The 17,981-nt window shown below is 46.4% G+C and overlaps 1 protein-coding gene across 5 annotated transcripts in view; it reads right to left on the bottom strand.

The window, feature by feature from the left end:
- Positions 1-17,981, bottom strand: part of KCNAB2 (potassium voltage-gated channel subfamily A regulatory beta subunit 2) — a 1,185,210-nt gene that overhangs the window by 805,117 nt on the left and 362,112 nt on the right. The window contains exon 1 of one of the 5 annotated variants that reach the window (XM_086921731.1): positions 938-1,070. The exons of 3 other annotated variants lie outside the window; for them this stretch is intronic. The gene's annotated coding sequence lies outside the window, so the exon portion shown is untranslated. Of the gene's footprint in view, positions 1-937; positions 1,071-17,981 lie in introns of those variants that run through there. One more of the 5 variants, XM_086921728.1, reaches the window with a different exon arrangement.

Below are 17,981 nucleotides of genomic sequence, written 5' to 3' on the forward strand. Positions count from 1 at the left end.
GTAAAAAATAATTGTAAGCATTTTACATTTCAGGTTTGATTTGACTAAAAATAAGACTGTTACCGAGTCCACATCATTTGTAACTGTATTAGGAAACTTTGCACACTGGCATCATAGGAATATATGCATCATGCAGCCTGGTGTTCCCTCACTGCCATCGCTATTCATTACTTTTATGACTATCACAATTAAAGAAGAAACATACCAATATCACACAGTGGGGTTTGACTCCACATAAGAGGGGCACAGCTCTGCCCCCTAATGCTGTTGGCCATTCGGTGCATTATTCCACTCCCTTTGGTGTGCTGTCATAGAAATGCATGATGGACTATTTTACATCTGAAAAATGCACTCAATCACACACTAAATGCCTTATCCTTTAAATGCATTTTACAAAAGTAGTATCTATTTTGTCACTGCAGTAGACTTTTCAAAATGTTTTTGACATGACTTGAGTGCGAGCCATTACAACCACACCACCTTTACTAGCACCATCATTAAACTCCATTAACACCACCATCAAAATTCCAATACGAACAACCATGACCATGATGGAAGCCTTTGTGCATGCCAGTGCTTTAATCATACAAACGAAAGACAGACCTATTGGCTTTGTCAATGCTTGTTATTTTAGTTTATTAGGTAAGAATAGAACCAATATTAATAAATTCTACAAGGCAGGGCCGATTGGCTAGGTCAGTGCTTGTTATTTTCGTTTCTGAGGTAAAAATGTAGCAAATATTATCTAAATCATACAAGGCAAGACCGATTGGCTTTGTCAGTGCTTGTTATTTTCGTTCATAAGGTAAACATTTAGCAGATATCTAAATCATACAAGGCAAGACCGATTGGCTTTATCAATGCTTAATATTTTCGTGTATTAGGTAAGAATATAACAAATACTATCTAAATCGAACAAGGCTTCAGTCACACTCACCAACCCCGCTTTCCCCCGCAGGTCACCGCTCCGCAGACCCGCATTTTCGTACGGAGGCACGCCGACACAGACCTGGGACGCCCTTGGCCTCTGCAGGAGTGTAACTTTCAACAGCTTTCTCTTCAGTCCCTGTCTGGAAAAAAAGCTGCTGAAATCTGACTGACAAAGGAGAGTCTCCACCGCGCCATTCAATCTCTTTCAGTACGTGTTTTGTACGGTAACAGGAGCCGGGAGTCTGTGCGCATGGTGCTGTCTTCGGCTGACAGGACAATAGGTGCTGCTTCAAAGGGAGAGCGGGTTATTTCCACTTTACTGTACTAACTGGTGATTTTCTTTCACACTGTGCGATTTTGTCAGGTTTAGGGGAAAAAGGCGGTATTAAATATGGGCTTATTATGTACATGCTACATGGAAATGGAAACTTCATTGTTCTCGAATATATCTATCCTCGTAAAATCTAAGAGGGGTTAACTGTGTAGCTCTGCTTTTTCTTTTGAATCAATCACAATTGATTAGCCCCCTTCTTTTTGCTTCAGTTTATGTGGCAGTACATTAATCCATTAAAAGGAAATTAAAGATTGCTGTACTTTTCGATAACAGTTGTCAGGGGCGGCTCCTCTATAATGGCGAAGGAGCGTCACCCCACTGGTCAGTCAGTCACAAAAAATAAAATGATATTCAAAGAATATTTTGCTTTTCTGTGACGGACCATGGCTGATGGTGCGTGTGGGGTGGGGCCATGACAGGCAGGAGTTTTGGGAACTTGGTAGTGCGTTTGTAATTTTGGTCGGCCATCTTAGGCCGGCCAAACAGACATGCTCACTTCTATTTCTCCAATGTGTTCACAGCTGGGATGGAGAAAAGCCACAGGCTCCCAGGCAGTGTCTGAGCAGCAGACCAGACCACTCAGGCCAATCCTGGTGCTGTTCTCATAGCATGAGAGCAGTGTCTGGATTGGGTGGGGAGCCTGTGCCTTCCCAGAGACTGCCGTGAGTGAAGCGGTATGGGGGCCATAAAGATACGTTAAAAAAAATATAAAATATTTTTATCCTCAATTCCCCGTCTTGTCTCCACCCCCCACCTTTTGGTTGTGCGGCAGCCGCCACTGCATTAATCCATCAACAAATAAATACAAATAAATCCTGCATATCTATGCAGTGATTTAAAGGAAAACGTCAACATTACAAATACATTTTAAATTAAAAAGTTATATTATTGTGCATGGAAAATAAAGGACAGAAATGGACTAAAATGTGAGCAGCTGTACCGAACTGCAGAAAAAGCGGTCTCTCAGGGCTTTGCTGTCCAGGGAGTAATGCCTGCTAAACATGTGCAAGGACGCCCACATGGCTGCCTGGCAGATGTCATGTAAGGGGACTTCATGCCCCAAAACAGTAGTGGCTGCTGTCGCTTTGGTGGAGTGGGCGCACAGTCCTATCAGAGGTTCCTTTTTAGATAAGGAGTAGCAGATATTAATGTATGGGACAACCCATCGAGAGATGGTACGTTTGTGCACTGCCTGGCCTTTCTTGGTGCCCACAAAACCCACGAAGAGATGATGGTCCACCGGGAAGTCTTTTGTGCGGTCAAGGGAGAAAGACAGTGCACATTTTGGGTCCAGACTGTGGAATCTCTCCTCCTCTTTGGAAGGGTGCTGAGGCGGGAAGAAGGTGGGCAATGTGATGGTCTGACCTATGTGGATAGAGGTAAACACTTTGGGCAGAAAAGAGGGCCTGATACAGAGGACTACTTTGTCCGGATGGACAGCAAGAAAAGGAGGTTTGGAAGAGAAGGCCTGAAGCTCACTCACCCCTTGAGCAGAGGTGAAGGCAAACAAGAAAGCAGTCTTCAAAGTAAGGAGACGAGGAAGACAATTATGTAGAGGGGGAAAGGGAGCACGTGTAAGATAAGTGAGAACAAGGTTCAAGTACCACTGGGACATTACAAAAGGAGAAGGAAGAAAGAGATGAGTAATGCCCTGTAGAAATCTGTTAACTGTTGAGGACTTGAAAAGAGAGGGTTGATAAGGAAGGCGAAGAAAGGCTGATATGGCCAAAAGATAGCCTTTAACAGTGCCCAGAGCAGAGTCCTGCAGGACTAAAGAAAGAATGAAGAGGAGCACCTCTGAAAGAAGGGCAGAAAGTGGATACACAGCCTTTACTGTGCACCATGTCACAAATTTGCTCCATCTACAGGCGTATACCATTTTAGTGGAGGGAAGATTGGCTGCCAAGATGACATTACAGACTTCGGGAGGAAGGTCGAAAGCTGTCAACTGTTGCCGCTTAATCTCCACCCAAGGAGGTGGAGGCTGGACAGGTTTAGGTGGAGGACCGTCCCCTGCTGCTGCGACAGAAGATCCTCCTGATGAGGCAGTTTGATCGGAGGATCGATGGCCATTCTCAAGAGCTCGGGGTACCACACTCTTCGAGCCCAGTCCGAAGCAACAAGAATGACTTGGGCCCGGTCGCGCTTGATCTTCTTCAGCACTCTGAGTAGAAGTGGTACAGGCGGAAAAGCATATAGGAGGCCAAACACGCAGAACTGCTGACATTGCACGTTCTCTTCGGTGGCAAATAGATCTAACCAAGGCTCGTCCCACTGCTGAAAGAAACTTTGCACCACCTCTGAGTGAAGACGCCATTCGTGATGCATCATGCACCGGCGGCTGAGTTCGTCCACCCTGGTGTTCAGGGAAGCTGCCAGGTGCTGAACCTCCAGAGATAAGCCCTGATGTTCCAGCCATGTCCAAAGGTGAAGAGCCTCTTGACATATGGTCCACGACCCCACCCGCCCTGTTTGTTACAGTACCACATGGCGGTGGTGTGGTCCATGAACACCTACACTACTCTTTCCTTGACAGAAGGAAGGAACGCCATCAGTGCTAGACAAATCGCCCAGAGCTCCAGAAGTTTGAGGTGGAGCCCGGACTCCGCCGAAGACCAGAGGCCTCATTTTGAACTTCTCCTTTTGGAGGAAGTGGTTGATGTCCCTGAGGTTTAAGATAGAACGCAGGCCTTTGTCCTTCTTGGGTACCAGGGAGTAGCAACCATGACCTACTTCTGACACAGGAAAGATGGCTCCCTTGGCCAAGAGAGCCGTAACTTCCTGGCAGAGAAAAGCCAGATGATCCTCCGACATGCGATGGAGTGTTGGTGGCATGGAGGGGGGTAATCTTGAAGGGGAGGGAGTGGCCCCTTCGGACTAGATGCAAAACCCACCTGTCTGACGTGATGTTGCACCAGTGGGGGATGTGATGGCAGATCCTACTGCGCACTGGCAAGTGGTGACCCTGTCAGGTCGGACTAGGAAGGTTTGGAGGCTGCTGCAGGGGGGGCATTGGTGGACTGACCCACGCACTGGCCCCCATTCCCACGACGCTGGGTCCCACGTCCCAGGCCGCGCAGAAGCTGGGTATCTTGCGCAGGCCTGTGGCCCTGGGTGGAACGTGGTGGGGCACCACTTCCGTAGCCACGAAAGGGGTGAAAGGCAGACTGCATGGGGTGAGTGGTGGCAGCAAGGCCCAAGGATCTGGCTATAGCGGTAGACTTTGTAACGCTCAAGCGCATTGTCCGCCATGTCGCCAAACAGGTGACGGCCATCAAAGGGCATGTTTAAAAGGTTCGATTGGACATCCCCAGAGAAGCCAGTGGACCTCAGCTAGGCGTAGGACCTCAGGGCTACTGACGTTGAAATAGTTCTACCCAGTGAGTCGCCGGTATCCAGCCCAATTCGGATGGTAAACTTTGCTGCGTCTCTACCCTGTGAGAAAGTACGGGGGAGCACGCCCGGGCCTCCTTCGGGCATTGTGGCAGCACTTGTGCAACCGTGTCCCACACAGAGTGTGTATAACGGCCCAAGAGACATGCAGTGTTCACCGACCACAGCCCTAAGCTGGCGGAAGAAAATGTTTTCTTCCCAAGATGGTCTAGCTTCTTGGATTCCCTATCTGGGGGAGCAGTAGGGAACGCACCTTTAGAGGATGCTGAGGCTCCAGGAAATGGAGGGAAGCGCGGAGCAGTCTCAGAAGCGGGCTTCGAAGGAGCCGGATGGCGACGACGCTTTGGGTCCCACGTTGCATCGGCCTACTGATGGGGACAAGGCGAAGAGCGACAGTGCTTCTTGCCTTCTTCTTGTGCTTCGACTTACCAGAGGAGTGCGAAGACTTCAATGATGAATGGTGATGGCTCCGCGACGGTCCCGCAACCTTCCTCTCGACCGGGACCCCGAGCAGGGCGGTCTGCCGGGCCTCCAGAAGCTTTCGAGACTGCTCCCGCAAAGACTTCGGGTTCAGGCCCTGGCAGTCGGAGCACGACTTCAGGTCGTGGTCGCGCTCCAGGCACCAAAAGCACACGAGCTGTGGCTCGGTCATCGACATCAACTTGTGACAGGAGTCACAGGGCTTGAAACCGGGTTGACAGTTGGACATCCCTGATGCACCAGGAGTCGTGAGACTCAAAAAAGATGTTGACAAAAGTCGAAAAAGAGTTAGTCAAAAAGTGACGCAGGGAACACTCTCTCCGGAGCTGCACTGGCTGCCACGGAAAAGGAAGAACTGACGTCAGCGCAAAGGGGCGGTGTCCAAGTAGACACCTCAACGTCGTCCCGGTGACCACGATGCAGACGATGGACGCTGAGTCTACTGACGCAACCTACCTATGCGCAAGGATACTGCTTCGAAAAGTTTCTCCGGATTCAGTCTGACGCCTGGGGGTAATTCTAAGGTAAGGAATCTATACCTACAGTCTCTTTCAGATATCACCAGACTTTCAGCAAAAGCATCATCAAGGCTTCTCTGTCTCTACCTAGGGAAGGTCTGCACAAGAAACTACTGACAGAAGTGCAGGTGAGCTATGTGGTGACTGCCTTGTGCGAATTAATCCTCTCTACACCACCTTTTATATTGTTTTCCAACTGACCCTGCTGCTTTGACAGCAGTCCAGCTAACTAGCTGGCTTGCAACCTAACAGAAATGAGAGAGACCTTTATAGTCTATAACAAACCCTGAATATCTATGGACATGGCCACACTGCTTACTTTGGTTTGCACTTCCTCATCATGATTAGTCGCCCTGCTCCTTCTCATTCCGCTGCATCCGAGAATGAGAAGCCGCTGACATGGATTTCAGGGTACCTAGGTGACCAGCATTACTAAACCCAGAACTAGACATGGCCTTATCTTCCTAGACAGAATAACTGCAGGTAGACTGTACTGTCCTTGTGTTCACTTTATTTTTTTCCTGGTATTTCAAAACACTACAGTCATGACCAGTCACAGTTCACAACTTTGATAGAAAATCTCAGGTTACAGTATTGTGGTTCTAATCTGTTAGGGATCATGATTGGTGAATGTTTGAGAACACCGATTAATCACTCCAACGTTGTAGTAGCTGCAGTGACATTACTTTCAGGACTGTGGCACTGGCCGCAATAGGTTAGCGATCACAGACAGTGATTGTGACAACCACTGGCCATGCCTTTTCCACTATGTTGTATTACTGCTTTATTTTGTATTGTGTTTAATATTATGAAAATGTAGTGTGCTTGCAGGTCTGGCTGGGCATTTACATCTTTATTGTAAACTGGAAACTGTGTTGTACAGTACCGCCACTCATCCTACACTTACACCCTTGAGCTCAGCCTTCATAGCTCGTCAACATTTAACAGAAGTATACATTTCTGTAGCAGACCAAAGGAATGGGGGGTTTTGGGGAAACCCCTAATCTTTGACAGTGCTTGGTTGTCGCTGCGACTCAATAAAAGCAATAGACCACGAGCCAAGAGTCATGGGGAATCTGTCAAATTCCACAGGTTGCGGTGTATGAGCAGCAGTGAATCTATGACACTTCCCTAGCCTTCGTGTAATGGGAAATCCCTTGGATTGCCTTTCCCTCGGTGCTCACATACACCAAGCTACAAGGTAGGGGTTCACTGGAGATGTCAACAGGGCACCCACATGGTAAGTCACAGCGAATACCCCTGGACCATCCAAAGCCAGTGAAAGGGTGTGCATCAAGGGAAGGGGCGGGATAGTCAAAGTCATCAACTATGCCTTTTCAGTTCAGTTTGAGAGTGGCCATTACTCCAATCTCCAGGCTTCATGAACTCCTGATGCTCGATCACAGCCTTTCAATGATACATTTATCCAATGGAATCTTCACTTTCATTAAACAAACACTGAAACGTGCATCATTACAAACAGAGAATGAGGCTACACGTTTTTAAAATTGATACCAATGGATTTGCTTGAAGGATTATGATATGAGATTACCTTTTTTTTACTTCAGGTTAAAACTTGCGTCTCTAAATCCTATTTTCAGGAAGATTGGAGATATATTTGGCAGCACAGGTTAAACGGCAGCATTCACTTTTGCGCAGATATGGCATTTACTAATGATATTGTTGTGGAGGGCTTTCCATCCAGGGACATCTTGTTTATCCAGTTGCTCAGTGCACACAGCAACCTGACATTTCAATGCCTTCAGCAGTTGGTTCTTGATGTGAGTTTGGTGTTGTCTGCCTTCAACCATGCCTTTAGTGTCGCTAGGTCTGCATATCTGCTTTGCTCAAGTCTGATTCCTGTAATCTCTTGCGGCTGAAACTGGACTTGACACAACATTAATACTTCCTATGTGCCTGCTCCAAATATCGTTCTTTTTGTTTGTTCTCCTGGGTTGTCACAGCCTCTTTATTTTCAAAAACATCAACAGCTGAATATGAATATTATTGCTTGTAGTACTTCTTGTTGTCAAACATCCTATTCGTAACCAAGCTGGTGCGGAGTATACCCTTACAGACAAGACACGTGTCACCTTATATTAAAGCACCTGGAGGGGAGGCAGTGAGTTTAGTATTAGGTATCCAGTAAATGCTGACAAAAATAAACTGAGTCACACACTAACAGCCAGGAACAGGACACTAGCGAGGCTGGAATGCCTTACTTACAGACTACGCCAAGGAAAAACTAAGAGAATTTAACCAAACTGAAGATAGGACTCATGATCCAGAATATAACTAACCAGAGGTTAAATAGAACATTATTCGGTAAGCTACAAGCAAGAGAAACAAAAGACTCAGTGGGTCTAAAACTGGGTGTTCCATTATATTTATATTTATATTTATTTATTTGTAGAGCGCATGGATAGAGAAGAGGTTTTAAGGAGGTGGGTACTCATGTTTATCCTATACGCTGGAGAATAGCCAGGTCTTTAGCTGTTTGCGGAACATTTTTTCGTTAGGTTCCGTTCTTAAGGTTCTTGGCAGGGAATTCCAGGTTTTTGCCGCCAGGAACCTGAAGGAGCGTGCTCCGGAGCGTGCTTTGAAAATTCTGTTGTTTTTTTACTAGTGCCTGGTCAGTAGATCTTAGGGTGCGTCCAGGGGCATATTTTGTCAGTAAAGGTTGCAGGTATTTAGGGCTTTTTTGCGCTAATATGCGGTGGCAGTAGCAAATTGCCTTGAATTTGGCTCTTTTCTCTACCGGCCGCCAATTGAGTGTTTCCAAGGCCTTCCTGGTGTTCGTTTTCCTTGGGAGGCTGAGCACCAGACGTGCAGCCGCATTCTGTACGCGTTGTAGCTTGGCTAAGCCTGTTTTAGAGGCCCCAAGGTATAGAACATTTCCGTAGTCCAGTTGTGATGTGACAACAGCATGGACTATGGTTTTTCTAGTTTGAGCTGGAAGTAGGTCTATGACTTTCTTGAGGGTTTTTATGATGCCATAGCATTTCCCGGTTACTTTCTGTATTTGGTTATCGAAGGATAATTTATGGTCCAGCCATATGCCTAAATTTTTTACCTCCTGTTTGGGATTTGGGACTTGTCCTAGTGCTTCCGGCCACCACACAGAGGACCAGATGGTGGGTGTCTTTCCTACAACTAATACCTCCGTTTTAACCCTGTTTAATGGGAGGCAGTGGTTTGACATCCAGTCAGCTACTTCCTTAAGACAGTTACCGAAGCTGGCAGCTGCTGACTTTTGGTTTGAGATAGTTTAACAATGAGTTGCGTGTCATCCGCATAGGATGCTATCGCCACTTCATGCTTCTCCACACATTCCACCAGTGGTCCCACATACAGGTTGAAAAGTGTGGGGCTCAGGACAGATCCTTGAGGGACTCCTTGTGGCAAGGGGTAGCTATTTGATAGGTGTGTTTTCTGGGCCACTTGGAAGCTGCGTTCGTCTAGAAATGACGCCAGCCATTTAAGGGCTGTATTTCTGATGCCGCAAGATTTCAGTCTCTGAAGCAGCATAGGATGTGAGACGGTGTCAAAGTAGGGGTTGGGCTAGGTGCTCGATTGACGTGGTTGTGGAAACTGGCTCCAGTTTGCAAACATTTAGGTTACTCACAGTACTACCAATTCTACTTATAGTCCTGCTTACGTCTCTGCTCCTGGGATTTCTAACACGGAGGGGAGCAATCTTGCACAGAAAGTGTGTGAGGTTTGGGAGCATAGTACATGCACATTACAGGCTCTTCCTTTCTTATGCAACTTTTAGTGTCTAGCCATATTCTTTCTGTCTGCACAGTGGAATTATGCTTGTGAAAGTGGGCCATGGGTTGCCACTACAAAATGAGAGTAACAGAAAGGAATATCGTGTACTTTCTGGTTACCTGGCCCCAGCTTACTCCAGATTCACAATAAAAATACTAAAACCACAAACAAAACTGAGCATGGAAGCAACCATATTAACAACAGTCTTGCCAAGCATGTCTGAGCAGACAGTGGCTCAGCTTGGGAGATAATGACCATAGACTAATGCTGGCAGAACAGGTGTAGAGAACAACCTATCTATTTTGCATTTGACTTGCAAGGACACCCTTCGTTAAACAGTTTAAGAAGCCTACTGCAGCAGCATTACTTAATGCACCGGGAGACAAGAAACCTGATAGACCTCAGAAATACAGCAGACTCCCTAACAGCCAATCAAGGCCGTTTAGGTCTCTTTTGGAGGACAAAGGGCGGTATGTGAAGGCAGACTGCCCAAAGGTATAGAGTCTGTGATCCAGTCCAGGCACAACATAAGGCAATAATAACAAACAAAATATGTGGGAAACTTTCAGCATCAGTTTACATATCAGGTTTAAATGCGTGCAGTAAAATCTCCTTGGTGATGAGGAAAATGTTGCCAACACAGGAAGACAATGTATAAAGAGAAAAGTGTAGCTTCAGTGAAAAATCATACAAGGCTCTTAGCATAAAAGAGCTTGAACGTGCTCATGTTGCAGAGATTACACTTATGTCCTTGTCACAAGATTAATATCAATGGTAGGTGAGGGTTCAAAAGGCTTATATGTTAACACAGAGTACAACCTTGCTAGACCAAAACCAGGTGCAGCATCTGAACTAAAGCAAACGCATTTAACAACCATTGACATTGTGCATAAGCAAAGCATTCTGCAGGGAAATAGATTGAGCTCCGGAATGTCTGTAAGCTCCTATTGCTAGAAAACAGAACCTCAATGGTGTAACTTTGATCCAATGCTCAACTTGAGCTGGTGGTTGCAGATATTCACCACTAGCACCTATTTTATGGAAGCAGGACACAATTTAGACCATTGGTAAACAGAACATCTTCCAAAAAGTACGCTCTGTGATGCAACTCGGGGCAGCACTGAAGCTGGCAGAATAGTGAGGAGTATGGTGTGGTTCCATGAAACATGTAAATGGTGAGGATGTTTAGTCATTGAGTTATTTTGGAGTTTCATTCCATCATGGGGTACTCGGAGGAGTTTGGTAGTCTCCATTGTAGAAATAGATCTGGCAATCAATTGTATCCACGAGGGTTAAAGCATTATGCTATATCTGAGTTGCTATCCCTCTAAAGCACCCACGGTATATTCATTCTCGGCACAATAACATGCAGAGAAAATAAAAACAGCATCTTGCTACTGTCGCCTTCCTATCTACAAAGGCCGGAAATGCTTAGAAAAGGCCTCCATCAACTGTGAGAGATACCTGAAAAAATACTTAGTCAGACGACCATCATGATGGGAAAATAACAGAGGAGCGTTGACACAAATGCCCACCCTGCTGTATTAGATGTTTTCCAGTCTGAAGATTTTAGTTATGTAAGTAGGACACTTGACATCTAAGCCTGGCTTTAACAGTGTGCTAAAATATGCTGGTAGAAAACACTGTATTACAAATCTGAATAGGCCCCCTTAACACAGCAGCATTTCTTTAGCGACAACAGTCCCTGAACCTAGCAATCTTAACCACGAACACCCCAACTATTGAGTAATGAGGAAAGATTGAAACTCTGAAACCACAAGACATGTTTTTTTAATCATAGCTTAGTCTTAAAACCAAATAGTAGGCGTTTAGGTGATCAATTTTCAAACATATTGTTTTTTTACAAATTACAATATTTAGAATTATACTAAGCGCTGGTTGTAAGTTTGTGATAAGAAAACAGGACTGGAAACCACTAAACATTTAGTTCCTCAATGGGGAGTCATTGTATGCTCTCTAAAATGTGGTATAGTGAACAAGTTATCGACCCTGATAAAGGCATTCCCGTATTGGAGTCTTTGTAATCCTACTTCACCAAGTCTGAAGCAAATCATGTTCCTGATGTACCTGTAGCCCCTAATTGGTCAATATGTGAGAACACTAGAAAGGTTCAATGCAGAAAAAGAGCATCACAGACATAATAAACATATTAAATATTTCAGGATAGGCCTCACGGCAGTTTTATTCATACGATTATAATTTAATCATAGTTTCATTGTTAAACGGAGGAAGTTTAAAAGGCAATAATCATCTTGATAAACACTGTCTTTGTTTATTGAAATAAAAACACTCTCTAGTCTTAAATTCTCAATGCTCCTAATTACAATAAAAATGTGGAAATATCAAACTTCCGGCACATCTTTTAGTTGTGGAAAAATGATTCCAGGAGACACACTGTTGTGTTGCTGGGATGCCTACGGGTATCTACGCGCTTTAGAAATGCTGATTAATAATAATAATAATAATAATAATTGTAACAAACACTACAATTGCTAGAATTATCTGTGGTAGAAGTTTCCAAGTGACCATTAATTGGGTTTGCCCAAAGTTAGGGTAATACAGCTGTCCCCTGTTGATTTAAGGAGACTTCCCTGGTGGCTCAGGCCCTTTCATTGTAGATTCTTCATTTGTCTGCTACTAGTATCTTTAATCTTAAAGTTCCTAAAATGGACAGTGCAGGGCACCTTCTGTGCTCCAGTGCTTTAACTATGCTTTGCATGTAAATAAATAACAAGTTACTTACCTTCGGTAACACCTTATCTGGTAGAAACTCAATATTCCCGCAGATTCCTTACCTTTCAATTATTCCCAAGCGTCAGACTGGATCCGTACATTTTTCTTGAACAGTAGCCCTGTGCGCCAGTAGGTGGCGTTGATCGGCTCTGCGTTGCTTCGTCTGCGCCGGTAGTGATGTGTGCGGTGCTTAAATAGGCATCACCCCAGCCGTCAGACTTCAGTTTATTTTCACTATTTTCTATGCCAGCCACAAAGAACACTGATGACTGGAGTGGAAAATCAGGGCACTGAAAGGGGAGCAGCCCTGACTTTAGAATCGGCTCACAGAGAGGGATGGATGATTGGGTCGGTAAAGAATCTGCGGCTAAATAGAGTCTCTAGAGAAGGTGTTACAGAAGATAAGTAACTTGTTAATCTGATAGAGATTTCTAGCCACAGAAGGCTTACCTTTGAACAGATACCCAAGCAATACCTCCCTGGAGGTGGGTCTGTGAGACAGATTTAGATTAAAAAGTCCTGCCGGATCTAATGGGCAAAGTGCCAGTCCAGACAGACCCGACTGTCCAGGCAGTAGTGTTTGGTGAACGTGTGCAACAAGGCCCAAATTGCTGCCTGCAGATGTCAAGCACCCGGAATTTTGCATGCTAACACAGTGGTCGCATCTTTTTCTCTGGTGGAAAGAGCGCGCAAACCAAGGGAGGGTTGCTTTTTTGACAATGAGCAGCAGATCCTTATGCAGAGCACGATCCAATGGGAGATGGTACATTTCTGCACAGCCTTTCTCTTCTTCACTCGGACATATCCCACAAAGAGTTGGTTGTCTACACAGAACTCTTTCGCGCGGTTAATTTAGAATGTCAGCACTCTTTTTAGGTCCAGACGGTGAAGTCGCTACTCTTCCTTGGAGGAATGTGGTGGAGCGTAAAACTAGGCAAGGTGATGGATTAGCCTACTTGAAATAGGGTGAGAACTTTCGGTACAAAAGAGAGCTTAGTACTCACTACCAGCTTGTCTGGATAGATGCTCAAATATGGAGGCTTTGATGATAAGGCCTGAGGCTCCCAGACCCTCGGGGCTCATGTTATTGCCACAAGGAAGGCAGTCTTGATTGTAAGACGCCTGATAGGAAAAATATGTAAAGGCTCAAATGGAGCGCTCATAAGTAAAGTGAGCACAAGATTAAGTTTAGTATCAGAATCTGGAACTCGCTGCCACCCAAGGTCAGAAGAATGCCCTCCTTGGCTAGATTCAAAAAGGAAGCAAAGACTTTCCTTATGGGTAAACTCCTTCCAAAACACTCTGAGTGATTATACAGCCCAGCTGCCTAGCGATATGCCCTCTCCTTGACCTCTATCATTGTATGTCAATCTGGATTTTCTCAATGTAGCCTACGCATTGTCTTGTATCACGGTTGTTGCTATTTCCTTCTGCTTCATTCGTACTTCATTGTCACTCTATGTGGCAGAGACTGGTGATGTGCAGTCTACCTCTGCTCTGTCTAAGGTTTGTTTTTCTCCCTTAAGTTGTACCAATGTTTCGCCTATTCCCTCTCATTGCAATATCCTGTTTATCTCAGCAAAACTCTCACATAATTTGTCTGTTCCGAATGTTTGTAATCATCTTGTTTCGCCTTGTAAAGTGTTCTGATACCCTAACGGGTCACGTTCGCACTCTATAAAACACTAAACATAAATAAATAAATAAGGTTCCACTGAGGCATGGTGAAGTGGGGAAATGTGTTGCAACCCTTTCAAGAATCTGTTAACAACAGGGGATTTAAAGAGGGATGGCTGACCAGGCAGACGCAAGCAGGCTGAAATTTGTATTTATTTATACTTATAAATAGCAGAAAGATAGCCCTTAAGAGTGCCCAGAGCACAGCCCTGCTGGGTGACAGAAAAAATAAAGAGAAGAACCTGAGAGAGGGTTGCAGAAAGGGGTGTCCCTATATTCCCTGCACACCATGCAACAAACTTGCTCCAACAACAGGAGCCTTGAGTTTTGTTAAGAAGATGCCAGGCTGCAAAGATAACATTGCAGACTTCGAGGGGGAAGGTCAGACACTGTCAACTGTCGCCGCTCAATCTCCACGCATGAAGGCGGAGCGTTGACTAGTACCAGTGGAGAACCCGCCTCTGCTTCCTGCAACAAAAGATCCACCCAAAGGGGAAGCTTGAGCGGAGGATCGAAAGCCATGCTCGGAATACCAAACTCTCCAAGCCCAGTCCGGAGCCCCAAGAATGACTTAGGCACGGTCGTTCCAGATCTTCTTGAGAACTCTGGGCACGAGTGGTATGGGCGGAATGCATACAGGAGGCCTTCACTCCACACAAAACAAAATGTGTTCCAGAGTGAGAGCCACTATGGAAACTCCAGTGCACAGAAATGCTGACATTGCACAAGGATCTCCCCACTGCTTAAAGAGTCCCTGCACCAGACGCCATTCAAAAACCGCTAGGTAGCTTCGGCTGAGTTTCTCTGCTCTGGTGTTCAGAGAGCCTGCCAAATGTTGAACCACCAGGGATATTACATGGCGTTCCAGCCATGACCAGAGACATGCCCTCTTGACAAATGGTCCATGACCCAACCAGCCCTGTTTGTTGGCGGTGGTGTTGTAGGTGAACACCTGTACTAGTCTTCCCTTGATGGAGGGTAGAAAGGTTTTCGATGCTCACCTGGAGCTCCAACAGGTTGATGTGGAATCCGGATTCAGACAGAGACCAGAGTCTTCTGATCTCCACCTCTCCACCAGGAGTGATGCATCTGTCACCATGGTCAGTTCTGGTCAGGAAACGGAGAGGGGTTTGCCGCTGACCCAATCGTAATTCATTAACTGCCACAGCAGATCTTTAGCAGTTTCCGCCTAGATCTGAATCATGTTGGAGAGATATCCCTGATGCTGCGCCCACTGGAACTTCAGGTCCCACTGCAGAGTCCGTGTCTGCCAGCGGGCATGTGCCACAAGCAGGATGCATGAGATCATGAGGCCCAGCAGCCTCCGAGTCCATCTCACTGAAATCCAGGGTAGAGGCCGAAACATCGGTATCATAGCCCGAATACCCTGGACTCGCCATTCGGGAGGAACAGCCCAAAACTGCACTATGACCAAAAAGTAGCGGGAATAGCAACCATGACCTACCTCTGGGGCATTAGCACCCTCTCTATGGCTTCCTTGGCCAAGAGAGGCATCACTTCCTGGCGGAGAAAGGAGAGGTAGCCCTGTGTCAGTCTCTTACAAGTGGGTGGTATGAGTGGAGGGAAGTCACGAAGGGGAGGGAGTAGCCCCTTTGGACAATTTAAAGAACCAACTGGTCTAATGGTATAGACTGTCAGTGGGACAGGTGATGGTGTATCCTGTATCCCACTGGGTGTCCATGATGGATAAGGGCAAACTAGAATGTTTTCGAGACTGCGGCTCCTGGGAGGTGGTGGACTGGCCTGTTCTCTGGTATCCGAACCCACGGGTTCTGTGGGCACCGTGTCCTCTGCCACACAGAAGTTGTGAAGCTTGCGCGCCAGTGTTGGCAGGGTGTGCAAAGATGTGGTTGGAAGCCCATTCCATGGCCACCAATGAAGTAAAAGGTGCACTGGGGTTGGCGAGGAGTAATGGACAGACCCAATGATCTGGCCCTAGCCTACTATCCTTGAGGAACTCCAGCACTCAGTCCGCCTTATCTTCTAAGAGATGAATGCCATCAAATGGCATGTCTATAAGCAATGCTTGGACACCCCCTGAAAAGCCAGTCGTCCTCAGCCAGGCGCAGTGTCGTAAGGCACCGTCGATAAAACCGATATGCACAGAAAATCAGTGGTGTCCAGTTCACATCGGATGGTGATTTTGGCTGCATCGCTTCGGTCAGCATCATCTTGAGAGAATATGGCCCAGGCCTCCTCCGGGACAGTTGGCAGCACCTGCGCAACATGTCCCACAGTGTTTAGAAGTAGCAGACCAAAATGCATGCGTTTTTCATGGACCGCAGAGACAGGCTGGCAGAAGAAAATGTTTTTCCTCCCATCGTGTCTAACCCCTTGGATTCTCTCTCCGATGGGGTTGTAGAGAATGTGCCAGGATTTACACAGGAAGTTGCAGCGTGGACCACCAAGCTCTCCAGGGTAGGGTGTTGGGAGAGGAAGCTTGGGTCCCTTGGGGTGGGGTGGTGGCGGCGGGCAGTCGTTTTGTTCACAAGAGCCCCTGTGCAAGGTTTGGACCAAGACCCTAGCAGGACATCCGTGAGGGCTTCATTGAAAGAGAGAAGCAGTTCTGAGGAGGACAATCCCGTTTAAAGCATCTCTGTCAAGACATTAGTCTAGAGTGCTTCTAAGGGCAGGCTAAGGTCTAGGACGTCAGCTGCCCTTCACCACCGTAGCAAAAGAGGCTCCCTCCATCGTAGCCACAGTAGGAAGAGGGACCATGCCAGTATCTGGAGAAGTATCCAGATCGCTGGCATCCGCCAGGTCCTCGCACCAGTCCAGGGTGGGATCTAGTGGCTGGGATTTTTTTAGGGTCCAAGGATCCCTCCCACTCTTCCCTGAATCTTAACCCATAGGAATATGGTTTGTGAGTCGATCTGGAAGGCAAGGTCCCAGTCGATGCTGGAGCAGAAGTCAAACGACACCAGCAGCTTCATGTCAGAGTCAGTAATAAGAATGGGAAGGGCACCGGGAGCGACGCCGGGGAAGGTCGACAATGGATCCAAGAGGCCCAACTGGCATTGGGACCGGAGTTGCCTGCGGAGAACTAGTAGAGGCCCATCCTAAACCAGCAGGGTCCAAAGGCACACCAGTGGAAATGGGCCACCCAAATACGATGTTCATGGCCTCATAAAACTCTTGGAGTTGGGCAGGGGTCGCTCCGGCACCCGTAAACTCAGGGAGGTGCGGAGCAGGCCAAGGCACTGGCTCAACTGCGGAGACAGGCCTTGAATGATTATGCTACCCAGTCTCATCTGATGGCTTTGACAGATGGGGTGAAGTTGAAGACCTCTTGAACAACTTGCGGTGGGACTTGAGTGGCCCAACAACTTTGAATGCGATGAATATCTTAGACTCCAGGACCGATCCTGAGACCTTCCTCTTTGCTGGGATTGAGATTGTCACAGCATCGTAAGTCGAGCCGCCTGGAGCTTGAGGGACCACTCCCTAAAGGCCTTGGGGTTCATGGTGCGGCAGTTGACGCAGGTCTTAATATAATGGTTAAACTCGGAGTACCAAGGTCAAATAAGGTACAAGTCCATCACCGACACAGGCCAGTGACAGGTGCCGCAGTGTGTGAAGCCGGGGTTCCTAGAGGACATCCCTGCCTCACCAGGAGATATACTTCTCAAAAAAGCTTCAACAATAGTCAAAAAAGCTCAGTCAAAAAGTGAATGACGCTCCTATGTTCCTCATACTCATTGCCTGCATTTTCATATTTTATGTTTCAGTATCCTAAATGTAATTCGCTAATATGTAAGATTACTCTCATTTTTCGCATAACTCTTGATTGTTTCTTCATTTTCTGTCTTTGTTTCTTTATATTTCAATAAACTTCAAACTTAAAAAAAAATAAAAAAAATAAAAAGTGAATGACGGGGTAGCTCTCTCCAGATCTGTGCTGACTGACGTGGAAAGAAGAGAACTGACATCAGCATGCTGTGCTGGTGCCTATATAGGCACCACACATGTCAATTCTAGTCACAGATACCGCCAAACGAAGTCAACAGACAAAACCTACCAGCACGCAGTGTACTACTCAAGAAAAATTTCCAGATCTAGTCTGATGCCGGGAGATAATTCAAATGTAAGGAATCTTTGGTAAG

Source organism: Lissotriton vulgaris, chromosome 5 (genome assembly GCF_964263255.1).
Source record: "Lissotriton vulgaris chromosome 5, aLisVul1.2, whole genome shotgun sequence".
NCBI lineage: Eukaryota > Metazoa > Chordata > Amphibia > Caudata > Salamandridae > Lissotriton > Lissotriton vulgaris.